The sequence below is a fragment of the Nothoprocta perdicaria genome, unplaced genomic scaffold (assembly GCF_003342845.1).
Source record: "Nothoprocta perdicaria isolate Ctin4 unplaced genomic scaffold, notPer1 scaffold_0, whole genome shotgun sequence".
Taxonomy (NCBI): Eukaryota; Metazoa; Chordata; class Aves; order Tinamiformes; family Tinamidae; genus Nothoprocta; species Nothoprocta perdicaria.
The window spans coordinates 6593954-6605394 of NW_020454092.1; positions in this window are offsets into that span (position 1 = coordinate 6593954).

The window sequence follows — 11441 nt, forward strand, 5'->3', positions numbered from 1 at the left end:
GTGGAGGGAGCCGGCAGCGGCGCGAGGTGCCGCGGCGGCGGCGCGGGGAGAGGGGTTTGAGGGGTATTTCTGCGGCGTCTGCCCGTTTGTAAGGGCCTTACGAGCACTGTGTGCKTTTATACGTGAGCGTGAGTGTCCGTGTCAGTGCACGCGGGCTCCTTCCCCTAAATCCGCTTAAATGTGCGCGGTGCCGGGAGCAGATGTGAGGGTCGGGTGCCGTGGGGTGTCCGTGCAGCCGTGTGAGCGCTGGTCTCCGTCTCCTTCCTCCGTGCGAGGTGGCTGCGCAGCCCCCTCACCTTCCTGCTCACCCTCCTGGGTGATGCTGCGCCCGGGGTGCCCTCAGCACGAGTGCTACAYATCCCGCTCCTTCAGGGCCGTGTTGGCCGCTGAAGCCTTCCTTGAGAGCGTGGTGAGAGATCCTGTAAGCTCTGCCTCAAAAGAAGAGGGATATTTTTCCTGCAGCGTGCAGAAAACGGTTCTGAACGGAGCCATTTCTCTCCCTAAGCAATGCAGCATGTTGCAGAGTGCAGGGGGCCTTCAGAGCGTGTTGCGTGGATGAGGCAAAAGCTTAGTGTCTGCAGCATGAACGGCTGCATGCTGGCCTCGCAAAACATCGCCGAGCCCCTTGTGGCGTAGCGCTTCTTCGCAGAGTACCCGGGGAAGTGCGCTCCCTCCTTCCGAGGGCTTTCCTTATGGATGGTTTTAAGGAAATGGGCACTGATGAGTTAGTATTTAKGCTGTGTTGCAAAAGTGATGTTGGATTTTTTTTCTCTGCTTTATGACTAAATCCTTCATTGCCATTCTGTATGAAAGATTTTAGTTTGGGTTGTTGATGTTTGATGCTGTTGCTTACGGTGGTTTTTYTTTAATGCCTCTTCTTTTGTGTGCCTAACTGTAGCTAGGAGAGCTTCTTTTAATTCTTACAATTTGTTTTATGTCACAGTTGCTACTGAAATACGTTGAACGTGAATATTAATTCAGCTAATGTTGCACACATATAATCAATCTGATTTTTTTCTTTTCCCCAAAAGGTTTATTGTGTTTTCATAAAGCAAGATAGTAAGCTAATATTTGTTAGGCTGACTCTGCTGTAGAAAACCCGTATGCAGTTTGTCTCTATCAGCTCAGTGTCAGTGCTTTACATGGCACTAATGGAAGACTGTGGTGAAGAAAACTTGTTTTTGAGTAGCTTGTGTTAGCCTGCTGAGCCTTCTGAACTGTCACGAGGATATTTCTTCTAATAAAGCTGCTGCAGTTGAGAACCGTGAGCGCCTTTGTGGTGTGTGTGCATAGGTCGGTGCATGGGACAGGCAGAGAGAAATAGGGCAAGCTTTCCAAGATGCAGCATAACAAGAGTGGTTTTTTTTTTGTGTGTGTGATAGCTAATACCCTGGTAGGGTATTTCTTCTGCTTTATGTTCATAAACCTCTATATATCTATGATTCTATGAAAAACTTCTCACATTTGGTCATATTATCATCATTGGTTCTTCCCTACAACTCTTAGGAGATCTGGAAAATGTGTAGTTCTATAGAATTTTCAAGTTGACTGTTTTATACAGAAGCTTATTTTGTTTTAAGGATACAATTTGCTACTAGAGAAGAGAGAACAAATAATTACATTATAAATCCCACTTTTGGTTTTGTATTTTTTCTTATTTGCAGTTATTGTGAATATTTTAGGTGTATATGAGATTTTTAAAACCTTTGTCATTATTAATAGAGGTTTATGTGGAGCTTCTTGAAAAGGCTGTTTATATTAGCAATTCAACTTTAAAGTGTATTTTTTTATATTATCTTCACAGCAAGCTGACTTCTTAGGTTGGCAAACCAAGTCAAAAGTAATGAATGACATGTCATCTGTTGCTGTCACAGGTTATCCAGAGGCTCCCTAACTGACCAGTCTCTTAACTGAGAGTAATGCCTGGCTGGAGAATAAATCATGAGTGATAATGCAGTGATTCCCCCCCCCCCCCACCATAAATTCCCCCTCTCCCATCAAATGTGTAGCCAGAAGTTTTCTGATCTGCCAAGATATACACAGTATGTGTGGAGTAAAGTCTGGCCTTTACAGTTTCTTTTTGAATCATTGCAATTAATACTATCCTCTTTATAGATACTAGACTAATATCTAGTTTAGTACTAGGCTAATAGCTTTTTTGTGTAATGGTAAACACTGAATTGTCAATTGCCATTGTCACTTAAAGCTGACAAATTTTTACAAAACTGGTTGTTTTATGGTGTTACAGAATAGATCAAAGTAGGTCAYGTATGTTGTAGTTGCATATAGCCTGCAAAATAGCACTGTTGCAGGTCGTATAACTGAGCGGCAAGAACAGCATTCAGAAYGCAGCGTGCCAGTTGTGATTCTCACTGCTGGGTCTTAACATGGGATCTTGACTTCATAATATTATTAATAAGGGCAGATGTAACTTAGGGTTGTATATTCTTGATKAAGCATGCATTTCTTTTTTCTTTTTTACGTTTTTCTGCAGTATTTTTAGTATATTCATCTTAAATGTATGTTTTTRAGAAATCTTCTGCTAAGACTGAATGATGAGAAGATGGGAGCTGCTGCAACATCCTAAATACACAACTTCATCTGTGGGAATCACTGCTCTAGAGACACTTGACCCACAGACACACATATGGCATAGTTTAGAGCCTAATTTAATGAGGTCATCTGAAGTTGGAGAACTTGAAAAAAGATAGAGCAGGGCTATTTGCAGTSAACTTTTAAAACAAAATTGTTTATGTAGGGAGACTTTTGGAGTTGTGGCTTTTCTGCCTATTTGCGATGTCTTTTATATTTTGTATGTTATTGCATTTTTTAAATTATAATGACAAGGAATAACTTAGTTCTCTGTAAGAGCAAAGTCTGTTTATTTAGGCTCCTGTTCACTTCAGCTGTGTAGATTTCTTTTTCGTTGTTATTTTTTCATTCTGTGTTTTTCAAATCATTCAATTACTTGTACCCCTTTGTGATTTATCTGTAGTAGTAAAAGCTGTTGAGTTTTGTGTTTCTGAAGAGAAAAGGTTTTTGGTTAAGTACAGTGATGGTTTGACTGTAGCTTTCAGTAGCAAAATTCATCTGTTTCAGATTCAGTTGATGTTTGCAGAAGCAGAATTTCTGAAGCACAGGTGTGATAACACTGATGAATAACTTTTGTTTGGATAATAAAGAAAACATAGATATACAAGAAAGGAAAGGATTTCAAGACATTGCTCCCTACTCTGAGGAAGAAGCAAATATATTGAAGTTGTGTCTGAGAGATATTTGTCTGATCTGTTCTTAAAAACCTTTGAAGAGGGTAATGCCATACCTCTTCACTGGTCTATTTATAGCTGGTGCATAACTCTCATTATAGTTAGGAGGGTTTTCTTAATCTTAACCAGTAGTGAGAGACATAAGTTAAATATTACTTCTCGTCCTGCCATTATTACTCATGCAGGATAATGATTTCTGTAGTGTTTATACCAACTGTTTGCAGACGTGAAGGCTGTTACTCTGTCTTCATTTGTTTCAGACTTTTCCACCAAACTGCACAAACGGGCCTCTTCTTCACAGGCCACGTTTTCTCTCTCTCTTTTTTTCTTTCTTTTTTTTTTGTCTTTTTTATCTTTTTTGGTTTTTTTTCTCTCTTTTGGGCAATGACTCTTACTCAATCTCTCTAATTTGTCTGCAATCCTTTCCAAGTCGCTCTGCCAAAATTTTACTGAAACAAACCAATTTACAGTAGAAATATCATATGACGGCGCTATTAAATATAATTCGAGAGGTTAGTCTTTTTTTTKTGTGTGWGTGAAAATGTCAGACTTTATCTATGGAGAATGTGAGAATTGTCATCCTAAATATTGTTTTGGTGAGAGGTGTCTGACTACGGAAAGATGATTGACAGACGGAGTTCAGCCTGTATTCAGTGGCTGTTTTGTCATACTGCGTGCGCTTCTAAAAGTGCCCCTGTTACTACGCTGCCAGCAGGAGACTTTGATGAAACAGGAGTGTCATTGGAGTGGTAAAACCCTAACCTTTCAAGCACTGTTTTTTTGTTGTTGATGTGTTTGGATTTTTTTCTTCTCTTTTGCATGGTAGTTTGAGAAATTAATATAAAGTAGTAGTTTGCAAACAGTTCTTTTGCCTCTGATACAGTACAGTAAGTACAGTAATGTCTGGTGGGGATGAGGTGGATATTGTAATGAATGACATTTTTAAGCTGCTGCTTAAATACCTGTTAGCAAGAAAATACCTGTCAAGGCTCTGTGTGCAATATTGGCACTGTCATGAATACCCAATGAGGCGTTCAAAGGAGAATTTAAATGTTATTGGTGAAGTGGCTGACAAGTCTTAGGTAAAAATCTCAATCTATAATGAAATCAGACAAAAGGTATTCCAGTAATCTGCATCCTAGAGTAATAAGGATGAGAGGATGCTTAGGGAAGAGTAAGAAAGACCAGAGCAAGCATCTGTGATAATTTTTAGGGATAATCAGTCTCTAGGTATTTATGGCAAAGGGCTGTTCTAAGCCTGGCATGGTTCTGGGTAGTTGGTAACCTTTGGATTTCTTTTCTAATTCTTGTCCTTTTTTTTTTCTTTTTTTTCACACAACTGTATCTCTAGCATCCAAATACCTTTTGACAAGAAATTCTATATATGCTATTTATAAGGTTAAAATTTACCTTCTTTTTTACCATCTTTACATGATGCCACATTTTTATTTCTCAATGAAGCTGACATTCTCATAACCCTAGTATTTCATTCCTGAGTTGTAGTGATTGGTGCAAAGCTTTTTTTGTCCTCTTCTTTTTTTCTCCTCCCATGTGAAGTTGGGGTTGCTTCCCYCCCATAACTTTTATCACCTACTTTATTGCTCAGTCCTGTGCTCTGATAAGGTCCAGCTTTACTTCTTCCATTGGCTCTTTCCTTGCCATCCTGGAAAACACAGCATTGATGCAAAACATATTGTCAGAAAATGTTTTGCTCCTGTTTCCTGGATAGTTTAGCATATACTGAAAAGCAGAGGTTCTTGTTGATCCYCAGTGGTATCCCCCTCCTGCTGTATGAGTGCACCAATTAGGCTGACACTCTCTTTTCCATACCCAAGCCAATTTACATACATTTAAGGCAATTCATTGTTTTCCTCTTATGCTGTGACTGCAAAAAGCCTTTGGTGAGACTTGTTCAGCTTTGGGAATCAAAGTAGTAGGCTTCTAATTCATTTGGAATACACTAAGAGATATGAAAGTGAACTTCTCTCTTTGCCACAGCCATTTTTTTTTGATCCTCCCATCTGCATCATTCTCAAAGAATTTTGTTGAATTCTCAAATAATTTTGTTTGCTTTCTGTAGAGGAGTCTTCCCAGTTTCTTCCACAACGAACATGTTGCAAGAATCCCTTCAGCTTACCTCCAGCACCYTTACATCCTTGGTGCCCTTTCTTAATCTCATATGAAATGTTTTGGGGTTCAGTTTTGGSCTTAGCGTTGTGGAAGTATCAGATCAGGAGCTGGTTGATGGCCAGCTCTCATAACATGCATCAAAATACCTTTCTAGGTGGATCCTTCATTTGCTCTTCATCTSCTCCCCACCACTGAGGGTCAGCTGAAAGGAAGCAGTGAGGAGGTGGTTATTAACACTAGCTGCAGAAATGGAGAGGGAGCTCCTTTCTCCGGCTTACGCCCCACACTTAGCAGTCTTTCCAACTCATCATGGTAGCAGGACTGAAAGATGAGCTAAAAAAGACAGAACTAAACTAATTACTGGAGCTTAAGAATGTACTTTCTTCTGTGTGCTGTCAGAAGTGAAATCTGGCTGATAAGTAGCATAACTACTCTCAAATTTAAGYTGAAGTGCTCTAATTGTTTACAGTACTCAGAGTGTGCTGGAAATGATCTTTTCCTGTCATATTACTTTAATGGTTTTTGCTTAAAGAATAGTATTCCTAGATTATAAGCAGATAACCCATACTCTAAAAAAGTAAACTTATCTTCTAAGATTCATTTAGGTAGTAYTGATTTCAGCAGAGTCTTTTTTCCTTTTTATTTCCTCCCTTCCCCCCTCCCTTTTTTTATTTATTTATTTTTTAATAGTGAGGGTTACAGGAATCATTAATGCCTAGTAAGAATAAACAGGCTGACCTGTACAGTTAGTTCTTTGACTTAACTGATGATCTTGAATCCTGCTGAAACAAGGAGATACACACCATATTCTTGTAAGCGTGTATATGAACAGTCTGGGGCACTTGAAAGTCTTCCCTGTTGTAACATCTTCATGATGGTTGTGCACCTGCATTTTGTAATAGTTTTTACTGTAATCTCTTTCTTCCTCCTTCAGAAACGTTTTGACTCTCCAGTTGTAAGAGTGGGCCAAAACTGACATTGTTGCTACGCATCTGGGTGTTACTAAATGACCTCCGAATAGCGGCAGTGGGTGCTGAGAGCCGAGAGCAGCACTGAGATTCTAGAAAAAGAAACAGCGGCACCACAATCTAATTGTAACAGTTATTGTAGTGCACCTCTCACTGATCTGTATTGTATTCATTGACGCCAGTTGTAAAGATGAAAATTTCATGTACCTATTTTGAGAAGCCTTTTATGGTGCTGTTCAGTTGTAAATTGTGAAAAAAGTTATAGTCTGTAGTCTGCTTTGTTCTGTGTATTTGTAAGTATTCTGATGTCATCTTAATATATTGAATAACATTTTAACATTTTTATGAAAGTAATGCTATTTGCATATGTAACATAGTTAATGAGAAGGAATTTATAATGCTGTGCTGCTCTGACATTTTTCAGTCAATTTGGTGGTGATAAATTTCTAAGAATGGTTTGGAGATTGTGATTTCGTCATTTGTAGCCCATTGAACTTGTCTCTTGCTTTTTAGGGTACTTAGAAGCTGGTCTCAGCTGCAAGTAGAGCTAAACACAACAAATGTGAGCAGAATTAATTTCTAATTAGTATCTTCCTCTGAGAAATTGGCAGCGTTTTGTGAAGTATCAGTGTGACATCTGAATGTCCACCCCTTCGGTGGCCCTTCTTCAAATTAAAGCTACTGTGTATGTTTCATAATAATTATTTTCTTAAAATCATGAGCAGGCTTAACAAAGCATGACTTCCCTAGGCAGGTGAAAGTTCTGATGTTTCAGCGAAGTCGTTCTACAGGAGGAGAAGAAATTAGCTGTCAAAATGGGTGCTTGGATCGCTGATGAAGCGGTAACGCTGCACGGCTGCAGGAAGCAGGGAAAGTAGGTGACTTTCACTTTGAGATCAGTTGCTGTCTTACACTGTTTGTTGTCCTGGAGCGGGGTTAGCAAAGGGTGGTCTGCGCAGGTTCCTGGATCGTTTTGGAAAGCAGGGGTGGGCTCAAAGCAGGAACTGAAATTGAGGTGTCCGGAAGCTCTAACTGTGCTTATCTCTCCCTATGAACTGCAAAGGAAGTGTAGGGAGATTAGCCTTCCCAGACTGCAGTTACTCTCTGAGTGCTGCTGTAACTATTAAGATAGCTATCTAAAAAGCCTAATTTTGCTATAATTTGAACTAAATTATCTACTGTTCTGCATTTTTATGAGAGCAATCATTAAGAATTGCTCTTGCCTTCTCAAGCCTCCCAGGACTTTTTAATTTTCTGAAGTCAATATCGTTGTTCTTGAAGATGATACATATTACATGGATGTGTTAAATTACAGCTTATAGAAGAGCAGGCATTAAAGATTTAATCTAAGTAGGATGAGATTTTACATTTCTGTTTGGGCCTGTTGGRTCTTAGAGTTGGTTCTGAAGATTGTCTCAAAGCCCTTGGATGGACTGCATTTATGCTACTAAAACTGACAGTCTTGTTTCTTACCCTTTTGGCCTTCTTACAACCAGGTGGGCGCCAGCTGTAATTAGTTGTATTATTTTATGCAAGTCTTTTTTTGTCTTTCTGAAATTTGAATTCCAGGAGGAATAAATCTGGTAACTGTACAAAAAATAAGCTGCAAATCAAGTSTATTGCTATGCAGCTGAGGATGGCCTATGTGCTAAGTTAGACATAATTTCACCTTTTTATTAGTCTTTTTTATTTTTATTCACCTTTTTAGTCGGAAAAGGAAAATTTTAAGCCRCCAGCCTCAGAAATTTAAACTCTGTATGTTGGAGAAATCTGACAACTCTTAAAATGTCGTGAGAGGGTTTGACTGCTTGAGCCATCCTATGCTTTCTGTCTGGATTTTTTTTCTGATATTACACTCTGAATAGTAAATCTGTATGTGTGTACAGAAGCAAGATGGCATCTTTATATCTGTKTTGCGTTTTTATTCACACGTGACGGCATTAACCTTCTTTGCTGTTGCGTTACACTTAGATGGCKGTGCGTTAGGATTTAATAACTTGTGAATTGTCACTTGCTAAGACTGCCCAGTCCTGTAACCGCAGCTTTGAAATTTCCGGAATGATTGCAATTATGTGTTTGTATGCAAATGCATGATTAATTATATAAACTATTTTAGATGCCAAAATGAATAATTTAAATAGAAAAAAAAMCAGTAAGTTGTTAAAGCTATTCAAGCTATTTAATTGTACTTAAACACATTTTACTAGACTGTCACTGCTGTAAGCAGTTGTTTGGGATCRCTTTCCTGAGCCAGAAATTGCCTTTCTCATGGTGCCTACTTTACGCTTGGCAGTCCATGGGAGCTTGTGGTAGGAACAATGCTTGTCAGTGTGCTTTTTTGCTAGATAAGAATACGTTTCTCAAAATACCATATTTTAATTCTTCAAATTAGTTTCCTGTAAATTAATTAAGCCTTTCAAGGAAATAATTAAAACATTGAATGATATTTAATCACATATATTGGCAAAATCCAAGTATGCTAATTGCTGTGGTTACTTTTGTTAACTAATCTGTAATTCCTTCAAGAAGATATATTTTGCTTGGCAGCAGTAACCATCCTGGACATTATTACTGTATTTTTGCTTTTGATCCATGATRAAAGCTAAATTAATTATTGTATTAATTTACCCATGATGAGGTATATAATCTGTAGCTTCTGGGCCTTGCCTTTTATCCTTCTCAGTTACTTGCACAACACTTGCAGTCTACTGAATCTTCCACATTTGCAAATATTATGAAATTAGGTGCTTGTAACTGCCTAATTCATTTTAGGTATTTGCTCTGAAATATTTTATAGTGCCCGATATTCTTTTGTTATCATGGATGGTGAAATTTCTATTCCAGTAACAGTGTGCTGTGGTTTGGATATATCTTCTTTTTAAAAAACAGAATAGAAAATGATTTCCTACTATTTTTTTCCARTTCTGCGTCACCACTTACAGCTTCGTCATCTAAATCCAGTCAAATTGGATGCCTTTATCTGAATACAAATTATTCTATTTCTATTAAAAAGGAACTTAGACTTGGGTACTATCTTAGAAAGGTCTTACTGTGCTGATTCTGATTTAAAAGTTGACTCGGGGTCCTGCATGTTTAAGTTGCTTGTCTCTGTACAACAGGTTAAAATAGCTTGGGGTTTGAGTGAACTGACTGCAAGGCATAATGAGAAACCGGGAAGAGMGTTTAGGACTGTGTGGACTAAGCTACGTGGGATAACCGGAACAAGGCTTACAGTATTTTGAAAAGCCACAGTTAACGTTGAAAACCAAAGTAACGTTGYGCAGAGAGTAAGTTCTGAGTATGAACACTATTCTCCCTCTGTAAATGAGCATTCAATGTGTTTTGGGTTCCTTGAGTTGTCAACAGTTATTCTAGTGGCAGGGTGGCTTAGGTTTCACATTCAGGTTTGAATTGGGAATGGTGGCATCTCTGGAAAAGCAGGCAGTGACAGGCAAAACTGGAGGGCAATGCAGTTCCTGTTTGATGTCCTCCGAGCCAAGGACACCTTGTTAGCCCCGATCTGTTGCCCTAGACCRGGGAGTTGGTTGGGAGAGTTGCAGGTCTAGGTAATTTCTTCCCTGTGGTCCRGCACATGTGCCTGGGAAGGACTGGAGAAACAGCAGAACGCGGCAGAAAGAAGCTGGGGGGACCCACGCAGTTTGTCCTGGGCACTGTAGCTGATCTCGGCATCTGTGGAAATCAGAGAGGGAGGAAGGGGCTTCAGAATAAAAAGGGCTCCCTGAGAGGAGGAGAAGTAGAGAGGAGGCTGCCGCAGCTCCGTGCTGGCTGGCTGTGGGCGGGCAGGCGGCCCTCCCTCCCTGTGGGCCTTCAAAGSTAAAGGCTCCTTGAGGTGCACACGAGCTAAGGAAGGCTGTAGTCCCAAGGGTGAAGAAGAGGGCTCAACAGCTATTTCTTTTCTTCTAAAACGTGTATCTGTTCATTCCCCTCAATAGATTTTTATTTTAAAAGATGCCATAATACTGTGACAGGAAGAACACTTCCATTATTGTGTTCCCTAACTAATATCTAGTTTGTAATGGTCCAGTTTTGACCCATTAAGTCCTGCACCTCTTAGTAAATATACCCTTAATTTRTTAATGTCAATGGCTTTTGAGTTGGCTGATTTTATCTTTTTCATTTTTGCCCTCTCCCATGAGCACCTTTTCTTGTGGACTGTCAGAATATTTAAGGAGCTGACTTTGTCTTAAACAAAACTCCCATCTGGCATGTTTTAATGTTAGACTTCAGTTATCAGACCTTTCTTTTACCTACGTAGATACTGTTTTGCTGCTGTTTTAACATTATTTAAGGTTGTGTTTCCATTCTTTGGCTTTTTGTTCAAGGTGTGTGTGTGTGATACCTGTATAAAACATTTTTTACCTGTATACCTGTATAAAACTCTTTTCTCTGGAATTGTCATCTTTTAGGTATTCACTTAGAASAATTCTGAATTTTCTTTTATGACTCCCAAACTATGCTTATTATCAGTTTTGTCAGCATTTCTTTTGAGCCATAAAAAATTGTATTTTAGAAGTATTTAGGCATTAGTGWTTGCTGTCCTGTTTTGTTTAGTTAGTGTATTTGGGTCATGGTCAATGGAGCTTAAACAAACAATCTTGTTTTTGTACAAATACTAGTTCTTGTCTGACAAGATGAGGTCCTGTTTCCTTGTGCTAGAGACAGGATTTTCTGTTAAGCAATTATTCTCTATTGTTTTTAGGAAGCTTTAATTAAAGTCTTGTCACTGGCCTTTTAAAGGTCTATTGTTGAGATAACTTAGTCATTCTAGGTGTATGTCTCTATATATGTATGTATATGTATGTATATAAAACAAAAAATGTGTCACTTTTTCAGTTTTGTTAGACTTGCATTATCTCAAGGGCACGAACTGCATGAAGGCAGTTCACGGGGAATGGTTTAGAGGGAGGTTTGCCTTGGGTAAAGGGATAAACCAGTTGAGTGTTTCCTGACCTGAGGTCCTTGGTGCTGGTACTTGGTGGCAGGTGCCATGTAAGCTACGGGCACGTGGTTATCCAGCTTCACAGAAAAGAAGGAAGGTCGGCTACCTGCCCTTCTC